This window comes from Apium graveolens, chromosome 4, assembly GCF_009905375.1.
Source record: "Apium graveolens cultivar Ventura chromosome 4, ASM990537v1, whole genome shotgun sequence".
NCBI classification, from domain to species: Eukaryota; Viridiplantae; Streptophyta; class Magnoliopsida; order Apiales; family Apiaceae; genus Apium; species Apium graveolens.
The window spans coordinates 163,069,685-163,096,327 of NC_133650.1; the positions used below are offsets into that span (position 1 = coordinate 163,069,685).

Sequence of the window (26,643 nt, forward strand, 5' to 3'; positions counted from 1 at the left end):
GATTGAATTAGATAGGCTTGACACGAGATCCATGCCTTGTATTTAATCGGGAACATTGTAGGGTAGAAGGAGTTTATTGTACGGTAACTATTCACTGAATAGGTTCTTGGTATTCTAAGCAGTAAATTCATATTATCCGGATAGTCGCGATATGCTGAGAAGTATCCCTCACGATGTAGAATAAATGTGATTAATTAATTAATCATATTTAATAAATTAGAGAATTTATATAAATAATGATAAAATAGTTTTATTATTATTTATTTCTACTACCGGCTTAATATTGAACCTACAGGGTCACACCATAAAAAGAGAATGATTTAATGGTGGAGGAATTAATTAATAATGGCTAATAATTATTTATTTATGAAATAAATAATTAATTGGCAAATTTAATAATTGATTAAATTAGATTTACTTGATTATAAATTAATTAAGAAAACTTCTTAATATTATTAATTAAAGGATTTAATTTTTGGAAATTAAATCAAGAGAGAGAATTATTTCTAAAGTGTTTAGAAAAAGGATTAATGATTAAAAGGTGTTTTAATTATTAATGAGGATAATAAATGGGATAATAATAATAATATTTATGGGAAAATTTCAGCTGAAAATTTTGCCTATAAATACACTATTATAGACCCTAATTTTAAAAAAATCCCTAGAACCCCAAAACCCAAAAAGTTTGGAAAACCCAATTCTCTCCACCTCCTTCCTCCTCCTTAACATCGTTTTCTTGGTGGATACCGGTGGAGTGCTTCACACTTGAGGAACAACTGCTAAGGATCTCTGATCGTTGTCTCCGAATTATTTTAAAGGTTAGATTCGATCCCTCGAATTTTTATTCATGATCTGTATGCTTTTATTTCGATTTTGTATGTGTAAAAGTGTTTTGCCATGCCCCCGCTGCGTTTAAAATCCTACATATTCGTCTTATGAGCATCGCGAACTTATAAGATAGTGTGTTAATCTTTAATGAAGCGAAAGTGAATTTAAGGGTTTAGAACTTGCCATGCTAGCATAGGTTCATGTATTCGTTATGCATGATTCATAGGTAATTTTAACCAACTTACTTGCCCTATGTAATCACGAGGGATAACTTGTGCATTAAGCCGTTATGTTGTCGAATTCTATAGACATATAGGGTCTCAATATAATTGGTGGCTATTCAGCTTCTATCTCTTTTGTGGATGTCTGGTAGTATGGTACTCATACAACAAAAGTTGGCGTTTATCAGTTTCGTGTTATCTGATTAGTGTCATCACTATTGCATGTTAAGGTTGAAAACAAAAAGGCTATTGAATGAAGTAATTAATGAAGTTAGAATCTCATGTTTGTCATATATATTAATTCAGTCATTCTTATTCTCGTAGTTATAATAGTTAGCGTAATTCTTAGTTATAAACAACCACAATTTTTATCGTCTTAGCATTGAATAATAACCATATTATCGCTGTATAAGTGCATAAATTAATTAATCAACCAAAGCAGTCTCTATGGGAACGAACTAGAAAAGTTCTATACTACTTGTGAACTCGTATACTTGTGCGTATTATTAGTGGGTGTTTAGCGACTAACAAGTTTTTGGCGCCGCTGCCGGGGACTGCAGTGTTGGTTTTTTTTTAGTTTATGTGTTTGTCATCTGTGTTCATTAAAGTTCATTGACTCAGACATTTTTACTTACCTGTTTCCTTGTCTTATTTCAGGTGATCTAGCGAGCGTGGACGCATACGCGTTCTCGAACTCGTAAGAGAAATCTGGATCAAGCCGAGGAAGAAGCGATAGTGGTTCGAAGAGAAGTCTTTGAAGAAGAAGAGAAGGTAGAAGATATAGAAAAAATTGAAAAACCAGTGGTAGTAGCAATGGGAGATCAAGCAGAAAATCCTAAGGCTTTGATGGACTATTCTCAGCCTAAGATCAATGACATTCAGTCAAGCATCATCAGACCAGCCATTTCAGCTAACACTTTTGAGATCAAAGCAGGCACGATTCAGATGATACAGAACTCAGTTCAGTTTGGGGGTTCTCCTACTGAAGACCCCAACATGCACATCAGGGATTTCATCGAGATCTTCGATACTTTCAAGTTCAATGGTGTGACTGAGGATGCTATCAAGCTTCGACTCTTCCCATTCTCTCTTAGAGACAAAGCTAAGTGCTGGTTACATTTTCTACCACCAAGGTCTATCACTAAATGGGAAGATCTTGCTCAAAATTTTCTTACTAAATTCTTCCCTATGGAGAAGACTGCAGCAATCAAGAATGCTCTTACTCGGTTTGCTCAGCAAACTGGACAATCTCTATGTGAGGCTTGGGATCGATATAAAGAGATGCTAAGGAAATGCCCACACCATGGCATGCCTGATTGGATGATTATCAAATGTTTCTACAATGGATTGGGTGCTACTTCTAGACCCATGCTTGATGTAGCATCAGGAGGAGCCTTGTGGGCTAAAAGCTACGATGAAGCTTATGAATTGATCGAACTGATGGCTGCTAATATATACCAGAATCCTTCCCAGAGACTGACTCAGGGAAAGTAGCAGGAATTTTGGAGTTGGATGTAGCAACTGTTATAGCTGCCCAACTTAAGGCTTTGACGATGAAGGTGGACTCTTTGGCTAATTATGGAGTTAATCAAATTGCTAGTGTCTGTGAGCTTTGTGCTGGTGCCCATGAGACTGATCAATGTGCTATTTCTAGTGAATCAGCTCAGTTCGTGAGCAATTTTGAGCGATCGCAGCAACCTGTGCCATCCACCTATCATCCTAACAACCTCAATCATCCAAATTTCAGCTGGAGCAACGCTCAGAATGCGGTTCAACAGCCTTATCAACAATATCCAGCTAAGCAGTAAAACCCCCCAGGTTTTCAGCAACCGCAATATGCACTAATACAACAACTCCAGCTGTAACAAGCTAATGACAAATCTGAATTAGAGGAGTTGATGCTTATGTGCAAAAGTCAAGTTGTTTCTATTAAGACCTTGGAAAATCAAATTGGGTAAATTGCCAATATCTTGCTAAATCGTCAGCCTGGTACACTACCTAGTGACACTGAAGTTCCAGGAAGGAAGGAAGCTAAGGAGCAGGTAAAGGCAATCACTTTAAGGTCTGGAAGGGTTGTGAATCCCGAACAAACTAAAGTGTTGACTGAAGAAGCTGAGGCTGAGAAAGAAGTAGAGCAACAGGAAGTAGAAGTGGAACCAAGGAAGACTACTATTGAGCATACTCCTCCAGAGGGTAATACAGGGGAGAAACAAATCTATCATCCACCACCTTTTCCTAAGCGGCTATAGAAGAAAAAGCTGGACAAGCAATTTGAGAAGTTTCTGGAGGTGTTCAAGAAACTTCATATCAACATACCTTTCGCTAAGGCTCTTGAGCAGATGCCTAGTTATACAAAGTTTATGAATGGTATTCTCTCTCGGAAAGTGAAGCTAGATGATTTAGAGATTGTCGCTCTCACGGAGGAATGTTGCTGCAACAGAAGTTGCCTTTGAACCTTAAAGATCCTGGAAGCTTCACTATTCCATGTACTATTGGAAACGTGTCTTTTGACAGATGCTTTTGTGACTTGGGAGCTAGCATCAATCTGATGCCCTTATCAATCTTCAAGCAGTTGAACTTTCCTGATCCAAAACCGACTTATATGACCTTGCAGTTGGCCGACCGTTCTATTACGTATTCACGAGGTATTGTGGAGGATGTCTTGGTAAAGGTTGATAAACTCATCTTCCCTGCTGATTTCATCATTCTGTATTTCGAGGAAGATAAGAAGATTCTCATAATCTTAGGAAGACCTTTTTTGGCAACTGAACGAACCTTGATCGATGTGTAGAAGGGTGAGCTCACGATGCGAGTACTGGATCAGGATGTAACTTTTAATGCGTTCAATGCTATGAAATTTCCTACTGATAATGAGGAGTGCTTAAAAGTGGAATTGGTCAATTCGGTGGTCACATCGGAACTTGATCAATTTCTAAGACTGATGCCTTAGAAAAAGCCTTGTTAGGAAATTCGGATAGTGAAGATGACGAATATGAAGAACAATTGTAATATTTGAATGCTTCTCCCTGAAAGAGGAAGATTAATATGCCTTTTGAATCTCTTAGAATGGAGGAATTGAGCAAAGCTCCTAAATGCCTCAAGCCATCTATTGAGGAAGCTCATACTCTTGAGCTTAAGCTTTTACCTAAGTATTTGAGGTATGTGTTTTTAGGTGATGCATCTACTCTGCATGTTATTATTGCATCTGACCTTTCAGGTAGTGATGAGGAAAAGCTTTTGTGAATTCTAAGAGAGTTCAAATCAGCAATTGGATGGACTATAGCAGATATCAAGGGAATCAACCTTTCTTATTGCATGCATAAAATTGTGCTAGAGGAAGGTAGCAAGCCTACGGTCGAGCAGCAAAGACGCCTCAATCCAATCATGAAGGAAGTAGTGAAGAAGGAAATTCTTAAGTGGCTAGATGCAGGGATGATCTACCCTATTTCTGACAGTTCATGGGTAAGCCCGGTTCAATGTATGCCAAAAAAAGGTGGTATTACTGTGGTAGCAAATGACAAGAATGAGCTTATTCCTACTAGAACAGTCACGGGGTGGAGAGTTTGCACGAATTATAGGAAGCTGAACAAAGCCACTAGGAATGATCACTTCCCTTTGCCCTTCATTGATCAGATTCTTGACAGGTTTCCTGGTCATGAGTACAACTATCTTCTGGATGGCTATTCGGGTTACAATCAGATTTATATCACTCCAGAAGATCAGGAGAAAACTACCTTCACTTGTCCATTTGGTACTTTCGCCTTCAGACGAGTTTCTTTTGGTCTGTGTGGTGCACCAGCCACATTTCAGAGATGCATGATGGCCATCTTTTCTGATATGATAGGCCAAAATGTGGAGGTGTTCATGGACGACTTCTCTGTATTTGGCGATTCTTTTGATGAATGCTTGCAAAATCTTGGACACGTTCTCAAGAGGTGTGTTGAGACCAATCTGGTTCTCAATTGGGAGAAATGTCACTTTATGGTGCGACAGGGCATTATTCTCGGGCACAAGGTTTCTAGTAAAGGTCTTGAGGTGGACAAAGCCAAGGTGGGGGTCATTGAGAATCTTCTTCCACCTATTTCTGTTAAGGGAATTCGCAATCTTGGTCATGCGGGTTTCTACAGGCGTTTCATCAAAGACTTTTCTAAGATTTCAAAGTCATTATGTAGTTTTCTAGAAAAAGATGTTCCTTTCAAATTTGATGACGAGTGCCATGCATCTTTGGAGACATTGAAGAGTTTAATCACGACATCCGTCATAACTGCACCTGATTGTAGCCAAACTTTTGAGATGATGGGTGATGCAAGTGACTACGCAGTTGGAGCAGTTCTTAGGCAGAGGAAGAACAACATATGTCATGTGGTCTACTACGCTAGTAAGACCCTTAATGGTGCTCAACTGAATTATACTACTACGGAGAAAGAACTTTTGGCTATTGTCTATGGTCTTGTGAAATTTCGATCTTATCTACTTGGGAATAAGGTGACAGTTTTCACTGATCACGCCGCAATTCGATATCTCGTCTCAAAGAAGGACTCAAAGCCTAGATTGATTAGATGGTTTCTTTTGCTCCAAGAATTTGAGATAGAGATCAAGGACAGAAAAGGGATTGAAAATCAAGTCGTTGATCATCTCTCGCGTTTAGAGAATTCTAATGCTACTTCATTGGATTAGATATTGATAAATTAGTCTTTTCCCGACGAGCAGTTGTTTGGAGTGCAAGAAGAAGAACAGTGGTTTGCAAACATTGTGAACTACCTTGTGAGTAATATCTTGCCTCCTGACTTATCTTATGCTCAAAAGAAGAAGTTTCTACATGAAGTGAAGCGGTATATATGGGATGAGCCATTTCTTTTTCGACAAGGAGCTGACCAAATCATCAGGAGATGTATTCCTTACAGCGAAGCGGGGGGAATCTTGCGAGATTGCCACTCAATGGCTTATGGAGGACATTATGGTGGAGAAAAGACAACAGCTCGTGTTCTTCAGGCAGGTTTCTTTTGGCCGACATTGTTTAAAAATGCTTACCAGTTCATTTTGAAATGTGATCGATGTCAACGTGTGGGTAATATGTCTAAAAGGGATGAGATGCCTCTTAATGTGCTTAGGTTGAGGTCTTCGATATTTGGGGAATTGACTTCATGGGGCCATTTGTCTCATCTTGTAACAATCAGTTTATCTTGTTGGTGGTTGATTACGTGTTAAAATGGGTTGAAGTTAAGGCGTTGCCAATGAACGATGCGAAAGTGGTGCTTAATTTTCTTCACAAGCAGATATTCACAAGGTTTGGAACTCCAAGAGTCATAATCAGTGATGAGGGGTCGCATTTTTGCAATCGCAAGTTCACTGCTATGATGCAGAGATATAATGTGAATCATCGCATTGCCACGGCTTATCATCCTCAGAAAAATAGTCAAGCTGAGGTTTCTAACAGAGAGATCAAGTGCATTTTAGAGAAGGTTGTGTGTCCATCAAGGAAAGATTGGTATTTGAAGCTTGATGAAGCTATTTGGGCGTATAGAACAACATATAAAACTCCATTGGGAATGTCTCCATTTCAGTTGGTTTATGGTAAGGGGTATCATTTACTGGTAGAGCTAGAGCATAAAGCATACTGGGCTTTAAAGAAGTTGAATCTGGATTTGGATGCAGTTGGTAAGAAGAGGATGCTTCAATTGAATGAACTTGACGAGTTTCGACTTCAAACTTATAAGAACAACAAAATGTACAAGGAAAAAGTCAAGAGATGGCACGATAGGGGTCTAGTGCTCAAATCATTCGTGCCAGGGCAACAAGTTCTTTTATTCAACTCTCGTCTCCGTCTTTTTCCTGGAAAGTTGAAGTCAAGATGGTCAGGGCCGTTCATTGTCAAAACTGTGTTTCCACATGAGCGGTGGAAATTTTTTAGAATGATCCGGGTCAAGCGTTCAAAGTTAATGGTCAAAGATTGAAGCATTATTATGGTGACACGGTAAACCGCAAGGCAGTCAGTTTCGTTTTATTGTCCATTTGATCTCAAAATTCTACGTTGAGCTAGCGACGTAAAAGAACCGCTTCTTGGGAGGCAACCCAAGTTTGTTGTACATTAGTAGATAGAAGAAGCAAAAAGAAAGGAGAAAAACACAAAAAATCAGAAAAAGAAAAAAATTCAGGGCCAACTACAGAAGCTGAGCGTGCCTACAGTGATCAAGCGGGGCCGCGCCATTTTTCCAGTAACCAAACGCGCCCGCGCTGATCTAGCGCGCGATTGCGCCGGTTTTCCAGAGAGTGAGCGCGCCCGCGCTGTCCTAGCGCACGCCCGCGCCAGGTCCTGTTCGAAAAAAAATTATTTCAGCAGTTTAAAAGGTAAAATCGGGACTTTTACTCAAAAATCAATTCCAACCCGAATTTTACTCTTCCACATCCCATAATTCCCTCTCCTAATCAATTCCATTATTCCCACGATTCCGATAATTAATTCCCACTTATATTCCTTATCAAATTCTTACCTCTCCACCTATAAATACATACACTTATACACAAACTTCTCCACCACATCACAAATACTCAAAGCACAAATCTCTGTCAAACACTTAACTTTTATTTTCTCTCATTAAATTCCAATGGCACCAAAGAGACAAAGAACACAAGTAGGCAGCAGCAACAACGATTCTTCATCTGCGAGTAGTGTGAGGCCCAGGTTTTCTACTCCTGGGGCTGAAGAGGAATACATGAGGCTTCTCTCGAAGCCTATTATTAAGGAGCGAGGGTTTTTGCCATCAGGGAACGATGGTAAGCTTTTGGAGATGATTCTTGAGATGGGCTGGGTTCCTTTTTATGAGGCTCCCGCTGCTGTGCCCATGAATGTTGTGCGGAAGTTTTATGCAAACGCAAAGGCGGAGAAGAATGGCTTCACGTCGGTTAGGGGGATGACTGTCGAGTACAGTGCAGAGGCTATCAGGACGATGATTGAGCAGCCTGCGAGGAAGGTAGGGCAGGACAAATGGAACGATAAGACTCCGGAGGACTTTGATTTGGATCTCATCGTTGCAACTCTGTATGTGCCTAAGACTCACTGGAAGTTCAAGAGGGGCACTACTGATTACTCCGCGTTCCCTGCATCATACATGAATAGGTTTGCACGTGCTTGGAACTTATTTATTTATGCTAACATCATGCCATCTTCGCATGTGAATGAGATTACTGTGGAGCGTGCTCGATTGCTGTGGGGGATTCTGTAGGGTGATTATATTGATTTGGGGATGGTGATATATCAGGGGATTCTGAGATTTTTGAGAGGAGGTACTACAGGTGCTATTCTGTATGCGTCTGTAGTGACAAAGTTGTGTGTGGCAGTTGGTGTTCATTGGCCGGCACATGAGCAGTGTTGGGAACCACGGACTTAGGGTGTTACTACATTTTACGATAAAGATTATGAAAAGAGGATTACCTTGTTAATGGTTGATTCCACGCTCTTCTATTGTATTCCCAAATTCCCTTGAGCGAAGTGTGGCCTCCGTCTTCTCAAGTTATCCTCTCTTCTTGCTCCTTGGTGGCTACAATATGTTTTCACACAATTCCAAGCAAGAAGACAATAAGAATATATATAGGCTATAATAGGGACCATGGATAATTAGGTTGGGCCTTCTAATTACATCTTGAGCCTAGCCCAATGTAATTAAATATTAATTCAATCCACTAAAGAATTAATATTTGCACTACCTTTCCTAATACCGTAATTTAATTAATTCGGTTCCAATATTATTTGTTTATTAAATTCCCCATGTTTAAAATATCATATGTCCATTAATTAAATAAATTACTGATAATTTATTTAATTAATATCTTTTATCCTTGATCATCCACTCAACCTATATTTAATTATGCCAGAATAAATTCCACCTGCAGGGTTTCACATAATTAAATCTTTTTGAGCTTTCAAGGGGACATCATTAACCCGAATATTATCAGGACATGGATTCCTTCAATAAATAATATCCACCATGTATATAATTCCATCACCCAAAATATAATGATATAATTCAAAAGAATTATTTCATATATAAATCAAAGCATGTAAATAATATACACGTGTCAATTACTATTTCCGGATTAAGAACCTAAGCATTAATAATAACATAGAATCTTAGTTCTCCTTCTTAATCAGTATTAAGGGAACAATTCTAAATTTGATCATGTTCAATATACACAAAGTATACTAGTATTATTTATTAGTCAATATAAACTAATCTAAATAATACTACAGCCATACCAGTAGATTGTCCAACACCACCTGTGCTGTGAACCTTATTATATTATATAACCGTATTTAACAATCTAATATTCTGTATCACATTTAATACTAGATTGTTCACAATATATAATATTAGACAACATGTAAACATTCAAATGATTCTCAAATAAACTGGCCAGAAATAAATGTACATACTTCAAATAAATATTTTCAGTATACACTAACAATCTCCCACTTATACTCAAAATATTCTATGTGTACATCAGTGTTTATTTAATCCACTATTACATAAAAATCTATGTGTCCATCCATCTGACTCATATCGCTTCCACATGCTTGTCAAAAACCTTGGTTGGCAAGCTCTTTGTGAAAGGATCTGCTCGGTTGTCTTCTGATGATATGTGAGCCACAACTATATCCCCTCGCTTTACGATTCCTCGTATGAGATGATACTTACGTTCAATATGTTTAGCTGCTTTGTGGTCTCGCGGTTCCTTTGAATTTACCACAGCACCAGTGTTATCACAATATACCGTCAAACTCCTAGGCAAATTAGGTACCACACCTAAGTCCAAAAGGAAGTTCCTGAACCATACAGCCTCCTTGGCAGCCTCAGAGGCCGCCACGTACTCGGCCTCCATGGTGGAGTCTGCAATGCATTTCTGCTTTACACTCCTCCATATAACGGCTCCACCTCCCAAAGTAAAAACATATCCCGAGGTTGATTTCCTCTTATCCCTATCTGATTGGAAATCTGAATCAGTATATCCCAAAGGAAATAGATCTGAGGGCTTGTAAATTAACATATATTCCTTAGTCCTTCTCAGGTACTTGAGTATAGTTTTTACTGCACTCCAATGTTCCTGAACTGGGTTCGACTGATATCTACTAACCATGCCTACAGCAAAGCAGATGTCAGGCCTCGTACATAACATAGCATACATTAAGCTTCCACATGCTGAAGCATAAGGAACTGCTTTCATGCTCTCTATACCCTTAGGTGTCGAAGGACACTGCTTCTTAGATGGAGCAACTCCATGCCTAAAAGGTAGAAAACCTTTCTTGAAGTTCTGCATCTTAAAACGAGCTAATACTTCATCAATGTAGGGCTCTTGAGATAAAGCCAACATCCTTTTCTTGCGATCCCTTATAACTTTGATCCCAAGGATGTATGCCACTTCACCTAAGTCCTTCATGTCAAATTGTTTGAACAACCATGCCTTTACTGATGACAACATCTAAATATTGTTTCCAATGAGTAAAATATCATCTACATATAGTACTAGAAAAACCACTGCATTACCTTCACTTCTCTTATACACGCACGATTCGCTTGGACTTTGATCAAATCCATATGACTGGACTGCCTGATCAAAATGAATATTCCAGCCTCTAGAAGCTTGTTTAAGTCCATAAATAGACCTCTTAAGCTTACATACCAGATGCTCTTGGCCTTCCTTAATGAATCCTTTTGGTTGCTGCATATAGATGGTTTCTTCAAGACTTCCATTAAGAAAAGCTGTCTTGACATCCATTTGCCAAATCTCATAATCGAGATGAGCTGCTATAGATAAAAGAATACGGATTGACTTAAGCATGACTACCGGTGAAAAGGTTTCCTCATAATCGATACCTTCTTTCTGAGTATACCCTTTCGCAACAAGTCTTGCTTTCCAGGCTTTCGCCTTTTTATCTAATCCCTTCTTTTTCTTGTAGATCCACTTACATCCAAAAGGTTTTATACCTTTGGGTGGTTCCATGAGCTCCCAGGCCTGATTAGAAAACATTGATTCTATCTCAGATTCCATCGCCTTTTGCCAAAGATCTGCATCTTTGTCTTGTGCTGCCTCTTCGTATGTACGGGGATCATCATCATGTTCACCAGAGACCAAGTCTGAAGACTCACCCAAAAACATGAATCTATCAGGCTGTTGAACAACCCTCCCACTACGACGAGGAACTGGTGCGGTATTAGTGACAGGTTGTACATTATGTTGTGGTTGTTCTACTTGTACTACAGCTTCATGGGTATTATTTGTCCCTCCCACTAGTTCCTCTAAAACGACACTACTCATGGGTTTGTGATTCATTATATATTCCTCCTCTAAGAATCTTGCATTAGTGCTAACAATGACATCCCGATTCTTCGGACTATAAAATAAATATCCTTTCGTTCCCATGGGGTAGCCTACAAACAACCTTACTTCTGTACGAGATTCTAACTTAGTCACGTTCTTGTTCAGCACATGTGCTGGACAACCCCATATTCGAATATGTCTTAGACTCGGTTTATCCCCGGTCCACAATTCTAAGGGGGTTTTAGGAACCGACATAGAATGTACTAAGTTCAGAAGATAAGCTGTTGTCTCTAAGGCATGTCCCCAAAACGACTTGGGTAAATCCGAATAACTCATCATCGATCTAACACTCTCTAAAAGAGTCCGGTTCCTTCTCTCTGCTACACCATTCTGCTGGGGTGTGCCTGGTGCAGTTAACTGGGATTCTATCCCATTTTTTGATAAATATTCCCTAAATTCTCCAAGCAAGTATTCGCCACCACGATCTGATCGTAGTGACTTGATACTTTTATTAAGTCGCTTCTCCGTTTTAGCTTTGTACTCTTTGAACTTATCAAAGCACTCATGTTACGACCGGCATTTTATGTAATATTATTTGTGAATTTGGTATAATATTAAGTCAAATGAAAATATATTCAATGATTGTACGATTGTGTGAGTGAAAATTTCTGCATTATAAATTTGCTTTGGGTAGTATATGATTTTTCAAAGCAAGAGTTTATTTAATTTCTTTATTTTTGATTTATAAGGAATATTCTAAACTTTGGAAAAATCTTCTTTTAAAAGGCATTTTGTTCACAAATTTTGAAAATGATTTTATAAAGTCTCTAAAAATCCAAGTTATTTTATGGTATAAATTTTATAATTTTTGAACTTGTATTTTATTTTATAAAAATAAATCTTTACAAATTTTATTTGTTATAATTATCAAATTACATAAGAAACCATGCATGCAAATCATCTTTCTATCCTCTCAAAGGGCAAATAAGACTTTTCCAACCCCACTAACTCATTTGATTATTACCAAATTACTACCTTAGCCTTGCATGCAAAATGGCCTAACTTTAGCCAAGGGACATTTTTGTAAGTTCTCACTTCCACTCATTATTTGTCAACCAAATAGCATAAAACAAACAAATCAAAGTGGAGAGAAGTCATTCATCATTTCACACTCCAACACACCACAAAAATTTCTCTATTCTCCCCCCTCCCACCTTACTCTCGGCCGAAGGCCAATTCCCCACCCCCCTTTCATTTTTCAATTCATTCTTCACCTTCCCAAGTGTAAATCTTTTACCTACATTCATATTACATACTTTCCAAGTATTTTGTGACTTGGAAGTTGAAGTTCCATGGATGCATGTGTAGTTCTTATGTGATCTCCAAGGAGAAACTCTTGATTCTTGTGAATTCAAGAGCTCTCTATGAGATATATTATATATATGTGCTAACTAAGTGTTTTATGGAGATATCATGCTTTAAAATCCTTTGCATGCTACTGAAATCTCATTATAAATTTATGTTTAGCCATGCATGCTAGTTTTAAGACATTAAAATAATGATCAACCATGTTTTGCATGCTATTCTTTTCGAAATCATGTTGTTATCTATAAAATTCGAAATAGATGTGCTTAAATAGATTGTTTCCATGATGAATTTCTTATTAATACTTAAAAGGAGTTATATTTCATAATTATTAAGGATAAGTATTAGGTGCAAGTCGATTTTGCAAGCATTTACAACTTTATGCCTAGCCGAAATCTTGTTATGTGCTTTCCATGAGTTGCATGTTATATAATTAGTTGCATGTTGTTGTTTTTAGGCATGGATGATCTCACCCAATGTTATTTTGAGAATAAAGGAGTTAGTTCAGTAGAATACCATGTATAAGTCTTTGTTTAAGTTTTGAGTTGTTGTTAGATAGGTTTGTCAAGTCAAAGCCTTGGAAAAATGAGAGTTATAGTTCTGCAGAAAAATCAGTTTAGTACCCTGAGGTTTAGAGTGAGTTTTGACCATGTCATTGATGTGCACTTTGAGGCCCAAGCTACCAGAAGTTATTATGGGGAGTATATAATAGGTTTTAGGAGTTGGTTGGAGGTTTGCATGTCATTTGGTTAGGTGCACAAGTAGAATAACAAAATCTGTCCAGCAGGGGACAGTTTTGTTGCAACTTAGAAATAGGGAGATTTGACCATGTCATGGGTAGGCCCTCATTAGGCCCAATTGGGCCTTAGTTAGAGGGTATGTCAGAGAAGTTTTGCCAACCATAGTTCATAGGATATGAGCTAGAACCATGTGTCACAAGTTAATTCAAGTCAGGGCATTTTCTGCCCAGAAAAATAGGGGAACCTTGGACTTTTAGCTTAGGCCCAAGAAGGCCCAAGCCAGGCCTTTGAGCCAAATCAAGCTTGTGAGATGCCCTTAGGTCAGGAGAGTCTTGTGTAAAAATTTTGAAGAAAAACTTGTAGTTTAAGAGTGTCTAATGCACTCAAGAAACCTTAGTTACCATTCTGAAATTTGCACCAGTGAGCACTTTCACTTATCACATAGCTTTAGAACACTTAGAAGTGAGTATTAGGTCGACCACCATAGTTTTAAGATAGTATAAGGTCAGTAGAGCAAAAGGCACAAGTGAGGGTCAATAGGTTTTGGATAATTTAGGAAAGGCACATTGAGTTAGGAAGCCCAAATTTGAAGACTTTGTTTAGTTAGTGACCAAGTGACTTAAGTGGTGAGTCGAGATCATCCAAGCCTAGTGTGGCATTATGGTGTATATGATGTTATTTGGTATTAATATATGATATGTGATTATGTGGCTAAGTGTGTATATTTGAAAATATAATGGTGGATATGAATTAAGTGCGTATAGGCCTAAGTGCCATCCATGTTTAATTTCGGGTTGTAAATAGGTTAAGATGGTAAGAATATATTATAATGAGGATTATTATTATTTATGTAGGATCTCGAGATGAGGGAAAACTTGCCATAAAAGTTGAGTGAAGCTCCGGTTGTTGCTCCTACCAGTCAGACCAGACCAGTCTATCTCAAGACAAGTGATTCAACTTGACCTTCGTATTTACTATAAACAGTTCATATATATATTGATGCAATTATCCTGAGTCATTTTGATATATTTAAATCAAGCGTATCTTTTGTTTATCTTTGAGTTACATAGAGATGCCATGAACCCTCGAGTATGTATTGCAAGTAGTTCAAAAGTCTTTCATGATAGTTTAATGCCATGATAAAATAGAGATTTGTTATAATACTTTATTGATCCTTTTGATTATCATGCTATTGATCCCTGAGAAATCTTGATATTGCACCCTGATGCTTTGATTCAACTCTTGAAATAACCTCGATAGAAACTTTATCTTGATACCTAAAAGCCAATCATTTCTTAAATTCATTCATGATTGTTTGATAACCCTATCCTTACCCTAAAGCTTGATACCCTGTTATATCTTGAGCTGATGATCGCTTTCTTTATATTTTAACACCTCTATCCTATTGGAACCAGTGATGCTTATCTTCTTGATGTTCTAATACCTATACCTTGTCTACAACCATTGCTTTAAGCCTAGTTTGGCATTACTCTTTCATATTATCCAATAGCCTTGCTCAATTTCCTTGTCAAAGTTCTTGTTTATGGAAACCTCTCAATTACCCTAATATAGTAAAGTCTAGTGGATCATGGCCCTGAGATTTAGTGTCATATTTCCAGTGTTTCAAGTTGATCTATAATCCCTTGATAAAAATGATTACAGTCGAAAGAGATTTTGTCATAAATCGGCATCAGTTTTTAAAATGATTAAAATGTGGATTTTTCAGTCCCAAAGGGGGATAAATGTTTTCTTTGAATGGTGGATCTGGACTGAGACGCGAGTCCTTTCCACACTTATATTAGGCTTAAAAGTTGCCTAGGGATTCCCAATAATGTTTTAGAACCCAGCGAGGTTCAGGATTACTTCGCGGCTGATCACCGGCTGTAATCCGTAGCGTCATAAAATGATTTTGATTAAGAATGATTTTAAAATTTGTTTTGATGCAAGCAGAATGATGCCAACTCACATAAGTTTTATCTCTCGTTATCATTGATTATGTCTTTCCATTGTCATTCCTAAAGGTATATCTCGATTTATGTTTTGCGTTGTACTATTAGCACTTGTTGAGCTTTTGGCTAACTTCTTGCTTTACCCTTATATTACAGCTAGCAGCTATGGTTAGATTCAAGCAGACTGCCCGTAAGACCTGTGATGCTGATGCTTATGTTCGAGCTTAGGTAGAATAAGTAATAATAGTTGTGTGAGGACTCGGTATTTGTAATCAGATGTAATAGTTGGTAGTGTTGGGCTGTTCCAAACCCTAAACTGTAAGATCTTGGATTTTGGTTGTGTATTCTTCATTAAAAAGATGTAATAGCTATATTCATTTCGCTATTTAAGTTGGGGGTGTGACAACTCAGACTTACGGTGCAACAAATAAACCTACCCATATCTAGAATAATCATCAATGAAAGTGACGAAATATTCATAACCACCTCTTGCTTGGATATTCATGGGTCCACATAAATCAGAGTGAACCAATTCTAATAGTTGTTTGGCTCTATTCCCTTTTGCCTTGAAAGGCCTATTAGTCATTTTACCTTCCAAGCAGGATTCACAAACTGGAAATGGCTCCACTGCCAATGAGCTTAAAGGCCCGTCTACTACCAGTCTTTGAATCCTTCTCAAGTTAATATGACCTAATCTCAAGTGCCAAAGATATGTTTGGTTCAAACTAGAAGGTTCCTTTCTTTTAGTAGAGTTAGAAGATGTGTTGTTCAATTCCCTAAATTGCAGTTGCAGTGCAGGTTGACTAGGATTAATTATATACAAATTGTCTTGCAATGTACCAGAACATATAATTCATTTATTCATCATAATAGAAACATTACGATCCAAACAAACATTATAACCATCCAAAGCAAGTTTAGAAACCGAAATTAAATTCCTTCTAAAAGAAGGTACATAAAGACAATTGTTCAAAAACTAAAATCCTATCAGAACCAAAAGATAAATGAATAACTCCTACTGCAACTACTGCTACTTTCGTAGCATCTCCCATGAACACGTATATCTCACCATCTCTAAGCATTCTGGATAGTTGGAACCCCTGCATAGATTTACAAACATGATCAGTGGCTCATGTATCTACACACCAAGTGCTCGTAGATATAGCCGCTATAAATGTTTCTGTAACTAGAGAAAGAGACATACCAGTATTGTTTGTCTTCTTAGGAAGAGGACAATCCTGTTTCCAGTGACCTGACTGTTTGCATCTGAAGCACTTTCCCTTAGGCTTTTTCACACCACCCTGAACTTGTTGGATTTTAAACGCAGCGGGGGCATGGCAAAACACTTTTATACATATAAAATCCAAATAAAAGCATATAAATCGTGAATAAAAATTCGAGGGATCGAATCTAACCTTTTAAAATAATTCGGAGACAACGATCAGAGATCCTTAGCAGTTGCTCCTCAAGTGTGAAGCACTCCACCGGTATCCACCAAGAAGACGATGTTAAGGAGGAGGAAGGAGGTGGAGAGAATTGGGTTTTCCAAACTTTTTGGGTTTTCGGGTTTCGATGTGGGTTAGAATAAAATAGGGTCTATAATAGTGTATTTATAGGCAAAATTTTCAGCTGAAATTTTCCCATAAATAATATTATTATTATCCCATTTATTATTCTTATTAATAATTAAAACACCTTTTAATTATTAATCCTTTTTCTAAACACTTTAGAAATAATTCTCTCTCTTGATTTAATTTCCAAAAATTAAATCCTTAATTAATAATATTAAAAACTTTTCTGAATTAATTTATAATCAATTAAATCTCATTTAATCAATTATTAAATTTGCCAATTGATTATTTATTTCATAAATAAATAATTATTAGTCATTATTAATTAATTCCTCCACCATTAAATCATTCTCTTTTTATGGTGTGACCCTGTAGGTTCAATATTAAGCCGGTAGTAGAAATAAATAATAATAAAACTATTTTATTATTATTTATATAAATTCTCTAATTTATTAAATATGATTAATTAATTAATCATATTTATTCTACATCGTGAGGGATACTTCTCAGCATATCGCGACTATCCGGATAATATGAATTCACTGCTTAGAATACCAAGAACCTATTCAGTGAATAGTTACCGTACAATAAACTCCTTCTACCCTACAATGTCCCGATTAAATACAAGGCATGGATCTCGTGTCAAGACTATCTAATTCAATCACTTTGCTTACCATTTACTATGCGTAGTTCTATGCAAATTAGAAACTCCTTTCTAATTTCATTTACTCTGGCCAGAGATTCCTGAACTAGCATAAGTGGATCAGCCTTGAACATTCGCTTCCTTCACTGGAAGGGGTAGATCCTTTATTGATCATACACTATCTTCATGTACAAATTCCTATACCCAGAAGAGCCCTAATAATTGTCCTTGGAGACTAAGAACTAAACCAAAGCATAGTTCAGTGTACACAAGTTGACTATGATGACCTCAAGTCTAAGGATACTTGTACAACTATCACTATGTGAACAACTGCTGACACGTGAGTGAACTCCATCAGTTGTTCAGCTGTGCGAGTCATGTTCAGTGAACTTATTCCATAATAAGCACCTACATACTAGCTATAGTGTCACCACACAAATGTCTATGAGAACAGACATTCTTCATAATGAAGCAAGCATAGTATGTACCGATCTTTGCGGATTATTAATTACCAGTTAGTAATCCTATGACCAGGAACTATTTAAGTTTAGAGTTATCATCTTTTTAGGTCTCACTATTATGATCTCATCATAATCCATAAAAATCTTTACTCTAAACTATGGTATATCTTATTTAAATACTTAAATAGATAAAGCCCGTAATAAAAACAAAACAAGTCTTTATTAATATCAATGAAATCAAAACAGATTACATAAAAGTTATTCCTAAATCCTAATACATGATTGGACTTAGGACATATTCCTTTCAATCTCCCACTTGTACTAAAGCCAATCACTCTGGTATCTAATACCCATCTTTTCTTTATGACGATCAAAGTGACTTTCATAAAGTAGCTTTGTGAGTGGGTCTGCTATATTGTTATGTGTGTCAACTCTATTTCAATACAATACAAGAAATGTTACCGCGCTCCCACTAACCCTTTTGTAGACGCATGGTTCATCTTCGTTTTTTGATAAAATCAAACTCTTTGATTGTCTCATCAAAATGAATGTTCCATCTTTCGAGAAGCCTGTTTTAACCACATATGGTTCGCAGCAGCTTACACACTAGGTTTTCATTTCTCTTGGAAAGAAAACCATCTGGCTAATTGCCAGATCTCATAGTCGTAGTAAGCAGCATTCGCAAGCAAAATCCGAACTGATTTTAACAGGGCTACAGGTAAAAGGTTTCATCAAAGTCAATCCATTGCCTTTGTTTGAATTCTTTTGCCACAAGCCTGGCCTTAAAGGTCTCCACCTGGCCATCTGCTCTAATCATTCTTTTGTATCCCGTATACATAGATTTCTTTCCGGATTTCATGGCACTATGCCATTTCTCTGAGTCAACACTACTCATAGCCTCATTATAGGTCACAGGGTCGTCATCATCAATGATCGACAACTCATTGTCATTCTCAATGACAAGGCCATAATACCTCTCAGGTTGGCGAGACACTCTCCCTGATCTATGAATGGGCTGTTCCACAAAAGGTTGTTCAGTCAGAACAGGTGTTTCCACTTGATCCGTAGTAGATTGTGCTTCTTGAACTTCATCAAGTTCAATTTTGCTCCCACTGTTTCCTTCAAGGATAAACTCCTTTTCCAAGAAGGTAGCATGTCTGGATACAAACACCCGATGATCGGTGTAAAAGTAATACCCTAAAGTCTCTTTAGGATATCCCACAAAACTACATTTTATGGATCGATATTCCAGCTTATCTGGGTCAACTTACTTGACATAAGCTGGACATCCACAAATCTTAACGTGTTTAAGACTCGGTTTCCTTTCTTTCCATATCTCATACGGAGTTTGAGGAACAGATTTGGAAGGCACCTTATTCAGTAAATATGCTGAGGTTTCCAATGCATAACCCCATAGGAATACTGGAAGATTTGCATAGCTCATCATGGACCGAACTATGTCTAACAAAGTTCGATTTCTCCTTTCAGATACCAATCTGGAGGCGTCCACTGGGAGACTATACCATTTACTTTGAGATAATCTAGAAACTCTCCATTCAAGTATTCACCACCTCGATCTAATCGAAGAATTATAATACTATGTTTGGTTTGTTTCTCCACTTCATACTTATACTCTTTGAACTTTTCAAAGGGCTTCATACTTGTGTTTCATCAAACACATATACGAATCTAGATCTATCATCTATGAAAGTAATGAAGTATGAAAATCCACCCATGGCTTGCTTAGACATTGGTCAACATACATCTGTGTGTACCATTCCTGGCAAATTTGCAGTCCTCTCTCCATGTCTACTAAATGGAGACTGCAGTGCCACTATGAAGTGAGATTTTCATCATCCCTTTTCTTTTATTAGTTTGTTCAATCTTAAGTAAATTATGTCACATTTATACAGACCATTATTTAAAGTACCACGTCCATAAAGAATATTATCTCTGAGAATAGATCATTCATTATTCTCAATAATAAATGAAAATCCAGCCAAGTCTAACATGGGAATAATATTCCTCACAATCGAGGGAACAAAATAACAATTATTTAAAATAATAGTCTTGCCCGTAGGCATATGTAAATGAAATGATTCTACATCTTCAGCAGCAACTCTTGCTCCATTTCCCATCAGTAGAATCACCTCCTCTTCCTCAAGAGTCCTACTTCTCCTTGGTCCCTGCAACAAATTACAGATATGAGAACCACAGGCGGTATCTAATACCCAAGTAGAAATTTGATTTAATGACATATTCACTTCTATCATGAACATACCTGAATCAGAAGCGGTAGTCTCACTACCCTTCTTCTTCTTCAATTTTGCAAGGTAAACCTTGCAGTTCCTCTTCCAGTGCCCCACCTTGTTACAGTGAAAGCAAACAACTTTGCTCTCGGGGTCTTCAGCTTTTGGTGGAACCGGCATTTTCTCACCTAATTTCTTCTTCTTGGAAGAGTTCCTCTTCCTATTCTTAGGATTGGAACCTTCACCAATTAGAAGAACAGAACTCTTCTTAGGGGGAAAATTCGACTCCGCAGTCTTCAACATGTTGTGGAGTTCAGGCAGGCTGACATCCAACTTATTCATGTGAAAGTTCACAACAAACTGCGAGGACGAACTCGGAAGCGATTGCAAGACCAAGTCTTGGCTCAGCTCCCCATCCATGGCAAAACCAAGTTGTCCAAGACGTTCAATCAAATTGATCATCTTAAGTACATGGTCATTCACAGATGATCCCTCAGACATCCTACAACCGAACAGCTCCTTCGATATCTCATATCGAGCTGTCCTCCCTGCCACATCATACAACTCTTGTAGATGCATGGGGATAGTGTGAGCATCCATATGCTCATGTTGCTTCTGTAGCTCAATGTTCATGGAAGCTAGCATGATGTATTGAGCAACATTTGCATCATCTATCCACTTACGATACACAACATGTTCATCATTATGTGCATCACTAGCAGGTTCAGTAGGCTTAGGTGAGTCAATTACGTATTCCAGCTTCTCAATCCTGAGAACAATTCTCAAGTTTCGAAGCCAGTCAGCATAATTAGGACCAGTCAATTTGTGAGCATCTAGTATGCTCCTTAGTGATAGTGCAGAAGATATAATGTATATTGTAAATCTGTAAATGATAAACACATAACAACACTTAGCAAATATTCGATTTCATTTCAAAACACTATATGAATCGGGTCTTTATTCATTAGTGGCTCCCACTAGTTTTCCTAATTTATTCAACCCCCTACATGAAAAATTAAGCATTCATAATGCTAGTGGGAATAGGGATCCTACATTCCATCACACAACCCCGGCTGTGGCACGAAACGCCATGTAATGTTCAATAGGCAGATAACTCTTGTCAATTACATCTAATGTTATTCCCTAATCAAACTTTAGCCTCTTGAATAATTGAGTCACGGCTGTGGCACGACAAACTCCATATTCTAAGTCAAGTCTAACCCAACATTCCGTACAATTGAATTAGTCCCCAAAGGCCCACGGCTGTGGCACGTAATGACCTTTAGATTCTTATTCAATGTACACATCTCTATGTAATAGACAAGTATTTCTTATTTCAAAATCAAAGCCCTCGGCTGTGGCACGAAACGATAATGATTCAAAAATAAGAACTACTTTCTACCATGTTGGAAGGCTATGACCGACACAAGCCCGTTGTGTCATTGGCCAATTACTACTTGATATTATTTAATTTTAGAGGGATTATATTACGTTACAATCATAATCATATTATAAAGAAATTCTTCCTTTTAAATTAAATATTTCAAATCAATAATCAATAATCAGATGATTCCCAGATCGGGTGGAGCATTGTCAAGAGGCGTCACTTAATAACCCTTTCTTACAGATAGAAATCTGTTGTTGACAGAATCATCCTTTCTCTTATATCGAAAATTCATATTCAATTACGTGCTTTACAAACACAAGAATCTCATGATTGTATTCATAATATTGTTATTAAGGTTATGAAACAATTTCACTATACTAGGTTGTCTAACAAACGCCTTATATTCATTTAAGTTCACCTAAATCTATCATCGCATGATAAACTAAGCATATATCACATATATAAACATGAATAAACATCAAGGTAGGCATGTTACATCATCTAGCATATTGGTCTAAGCATTATACATCTCTATGTATCACATGAAGCATTTAAAAGCAATTAAAACAGTCAAAAACAACTTTAAAACACTTCATGGAAATATAAACAGTTCAAAACTTTTATATAAACTAAAATCCAACGGTATATTGCACGCCCAAAACGGAGTTACGAAACTCCCAGAAAATCAATTTTAAAATCAACAGAAGGGATGTAACGCATTACAGGAACGCGTTACAGGACCTGTAACGCATTCCGGTGATGCGTTACACCCCTTTTCAGCCATTAAAGGGTGTAACGCATTCCGTGAATGCGCCAAAGGTGACGCATTCCCGGAATGCGTTTCACCCATTTTTTTTTGTTTTTTCAGCAGCCGACAACTTTCTTCCTCGGTTTGCGCGCCTGACAGTCACAACAGTACAGCCGCCTCACATGTCTGTTCTCTGTCTGCCTCCAAACAACACAGCATATACAGACATATATATATACTATAATTCATATATATATATATAAGATTTATTTAATTACGAATTTTAATAGCAACAACTTCAAAAATTCATAATAAAAAATCTATAGATCCTAAAATTATGAAAAAAATACCCAGACGATCTACAACACTTATAGAACCCTTCAAAATTATTCTGAGAAACGATTTCTCATCAGACAAAATTAATCCATGATATAACTCGTAAAAATCATAATTAATTCATACAAGCACATAAAATTCTGAAATTTTTACCACAGATCTATATGCATACAACCTATGCTCTGATACCATTGTTGGATTTTAAACGCAGCGGGTGCATGGCAAAACACTTTTACACATATAAAATCCAAATAAAAGCATATAAATCGTGAATAAAAATTTGAGGGATCGAATCTAACCTTTTAAAATAATTCGGAGACAACGATCAGAGATCCTTAGCAGTTGCTCCTCAAGTGTGAAGCACTCCACCGGTATCCACCAAGAAAACGATGTTAAGGAGGAGGAAGGAGGTGGAGAGAATTGGGTTTTCCAAACTTTTTGGGTTTTCGGGTTTTGATGTGGGTTAGAATAAAATAGGGTCTATAATAATGTATTTATAGGCAAAATTTTCAGCTGAAATTTTCCCATAAATAATATTATTATTATCCTATTTATTATTCTTATTAATAATTAAAACACCTTTTAATTATTAATCCTTTTTCTAAACACTTTAGAAATAATTCTCTCTCTTGATTTAATTTCCAAAAATTAAATCCTTAATTAATAATATTAAAAACTTTTCTTAATTAATTTATAATCAATTAAATCTCATTTAATCAATTATTAAATTTGCCAATTGATTATTTATTTCATAAATAAATAATTATTAGCCATTATTAATTAATTCCTCCACCATTAAATCATTCTCTTTTTATGGTGTGACCCTGTAGGTTCAATATTAAGCTGGTAGTAGAAATAAATAATAATAAAACTATTTTATCATTATTTATATAAATTCTCTAATTTATTAAATATGATTAATTAATTAATCACATTTATTCTACATCGTGAGGGATACTTCTCAGTATATCGCGACTATCCGGATAATATGAATTCACTGCTTAGAATACCAAGAACCTATTCAGTGAATAGTTACCGTACAATAAACTCCTTCTACCCTACAATGTCCCGATTAAATACAAGGCATGGATCTCGTGTCAAGCCTATCTAATTCAATCACTTTACTTACCATTTACTATGCGTAGTTCTATGCAAATTAGAAACTCCTTTCTAATTTAATTTACTCTGGCCAGAGATTCCTGAACTAGCATAAGTGGATCAACCTTGAACATTCGCTTCCTTCACTGGAAGGGGTAGATCCTTTATTGATCATAGACTATCTTCGTGTACAAATTCCTATACCCAGAAGAGCCCTAATAATTGTCCCTGGAGACTAAGAACTAAACCAAAGCATAGTTCAGTGTACACAAGATGACTATGATGACCTCAAGTCTAAGGATACTTGTACAACTATCACTATGTGAATAACTGCTGACACGTGAGTGAACTCCATCAGTTGTTCAGCTGTGCGAGTCATGTTCAGTGAACTTATTCCATAATAAGCACCTACATACTAGCTATAGTGTCACCACACAAATGTCTATGAGAACAGACATCCTTCATAATGAAGCAAGCATAGTATGTACCGATCTTTGCGGATTATTAATTACCAGTTAGTAATCCTATGACCAGGAACTATTTAAGTTTAGAGTTATCATCTTTTTAGGTCTCACTATTATGATCTCATCATAATCCATAAAAAGCTTTACTCTAAACTATGGTATATCTTATTTAAACACTTAAATAGATAAAGCCCGTAATAAAAACAAAACAAGTCTTTATTAATATCAATGAAATCAAAACAGATTACATAAAAGTTATTCCTAAATCCTAATACATGATTGGACTTAGGACATATTCCTTTCAGAACTCCCACTGCCTTCACAGCTTTCTGTGTCTGAGCCTTTTTCTTCTTCTTAATACCTTTCGGCTTAGAGGAAGAACCTTTCTCAGCCACATTCACTTGAACACTCTGTCGAAATAATCCTTCAGTTGCCTGAAGTTCTGTCAGCAGTTCCGCGAGACTATACTGCCTCTTGTTCATGTTGTAATTCAAGCAGAACTGCTCAAAACTCTTGGACAAGCTCATAAGGATAATGTCAATCTGGGTTTCCCCGTCAAGTTCAACACCAAGGATCTCTATCTCATTCAGATGCGACATCATCTTGAGAACATGATCCCTTACAGGTGTGCCTTCAGCCATCTGAGTGTTCATTAAAGCCTTCATGGCTACTTGCCTAGCAGTCCTATTCTGATCTCCAAAAAGTTCCTTGAGATTAAAGAGCATATCCGAAGCAGTGGCCATAGACTGATGCTGATGCTGCAAAACACCCGACATTGCTGCCAGAATGTAACATCGCGACATCTCATCAGCCTTAATCCACCATTTATAATACTCTTTCTCATCTTCAGGAGCATCAGCAGCAGGCTGTTCAGGCTTGGGTTCATAAGTGCAAAACTTGTACTCCTCAGCAGTCAACACAATGTCCAAATTTCGTTTTCATTCAATATAGTTAGGTCTGGTAAGTTTGTTATCCTTAAGTATGGTGATTAGTGGATTAAAGCCCATTTTATCCTGAGAATCATGCATAAAACATCACATAAATAAGGTTGCATTAATTATTAAGATCTAAATTATTAAAATTTAATGCACTAACATCTAAACACCACAAGCTTCTGGTACGCCACGATGTGTGACATGTATACCACCTAATTTTGTTTAAATGTTACTTCGGTCCTATTACTAAATAATATGCCACGTTGGGGTGGACTATATTATTTTTCATAGCTAAGTGTATACCATCATCAAATCTTAAATTATTCGAAATCTATGGAACATGGTACGCCACGATGGGTGGCGTGTATACCTTCCAATATTCGTAATTTTGCCTTGAATAGAATACTTCAATTCAATATTCATCAATGATTTAATTTCCAGGTAGTGGAGGAGTCACATCGGTCTCGCTTAAAACCCACAGCCTTACAAGTTCGATGAACCCGTTTTTGACAAAATCGCCCCAAATCTGAAATAAAGAAAATCCGTATTTATTCGTTTCAAAATTTATTAATTTAAGAAGTTTGTTCTAGTAATTTCTATAACATTCTAGACACCACAAATTACATGCCACGATGGGTGACATATATATAATTTATATTCGTCTTTATGTTAAATTACCTACAACCAATAATGGAGACCATGGGATTTAATTTCATATTAATTCCCTCTCCCACTTAGAATTTTTTTTTATTAAAATTGAGGAATTTTAAAATTAAATGGAGCCCTATGTTGTTATAATTATGTCTAATCATGCATTCAAAATACACACATAATTTTAGCAACATATAATATTTAATTAAGGCAATAAATAAATTTTATGTCCATGTCGTCCTAATTAAGTTAAACATGCAATTTTAAAAGAATTACACACATAATTAACGACACACATAATCAATAAATTAAAGCAATAATTAAAATTTAATGGAAAAAATTAAAATAAATTTTCCACTATTATGGCCCTTGAAAAAAAATCCAGCTCTCAAAAAAAAATCTGCCCCAAGCGCGCCCCGACGCCCCCAGCAGCCCCAGCAGCCCCAGCTTCCCCAGCAGCCCCAGCAGCCCCAGCAGTCCCAGCTGCCGCAGCAGCCCCAGCAGCCCTAGCAGTCCCAGCTGCCGCAGCGGCCGCAGCGCGCGCCTGTTGCTTTTCTGTGAGTTTTTTTTTTATTTTGTTTGATCCAAACATCAACAGCAGCCCCTTGTAATCGTACAGCAGAACAAAAAACTACCGGAATTGATTTCCGATCGCACATAACTATTACAAAATACCCGGAATA

General features: G+C 37.0%; 1 non-coding gene across 1 annotated transcript; it reads right to left on the reverse strand.

Moving 5' to 3' along the window:
- Positions 1–2,252: 2,252 nt before the first annotated feature.
- Positions 2,253–2,359, reverse strand: LOC141723193 (small nucleolar RNA R71). The gene has a single exon (XR_012576180.1). It is a non-coding gene; the product is annotated as a small nucleolar RNA R71 (small nucleolar RNA).
- Between the last annotated feature and the right edge of the window lie 24,284 nt (positions 2,360–26,643).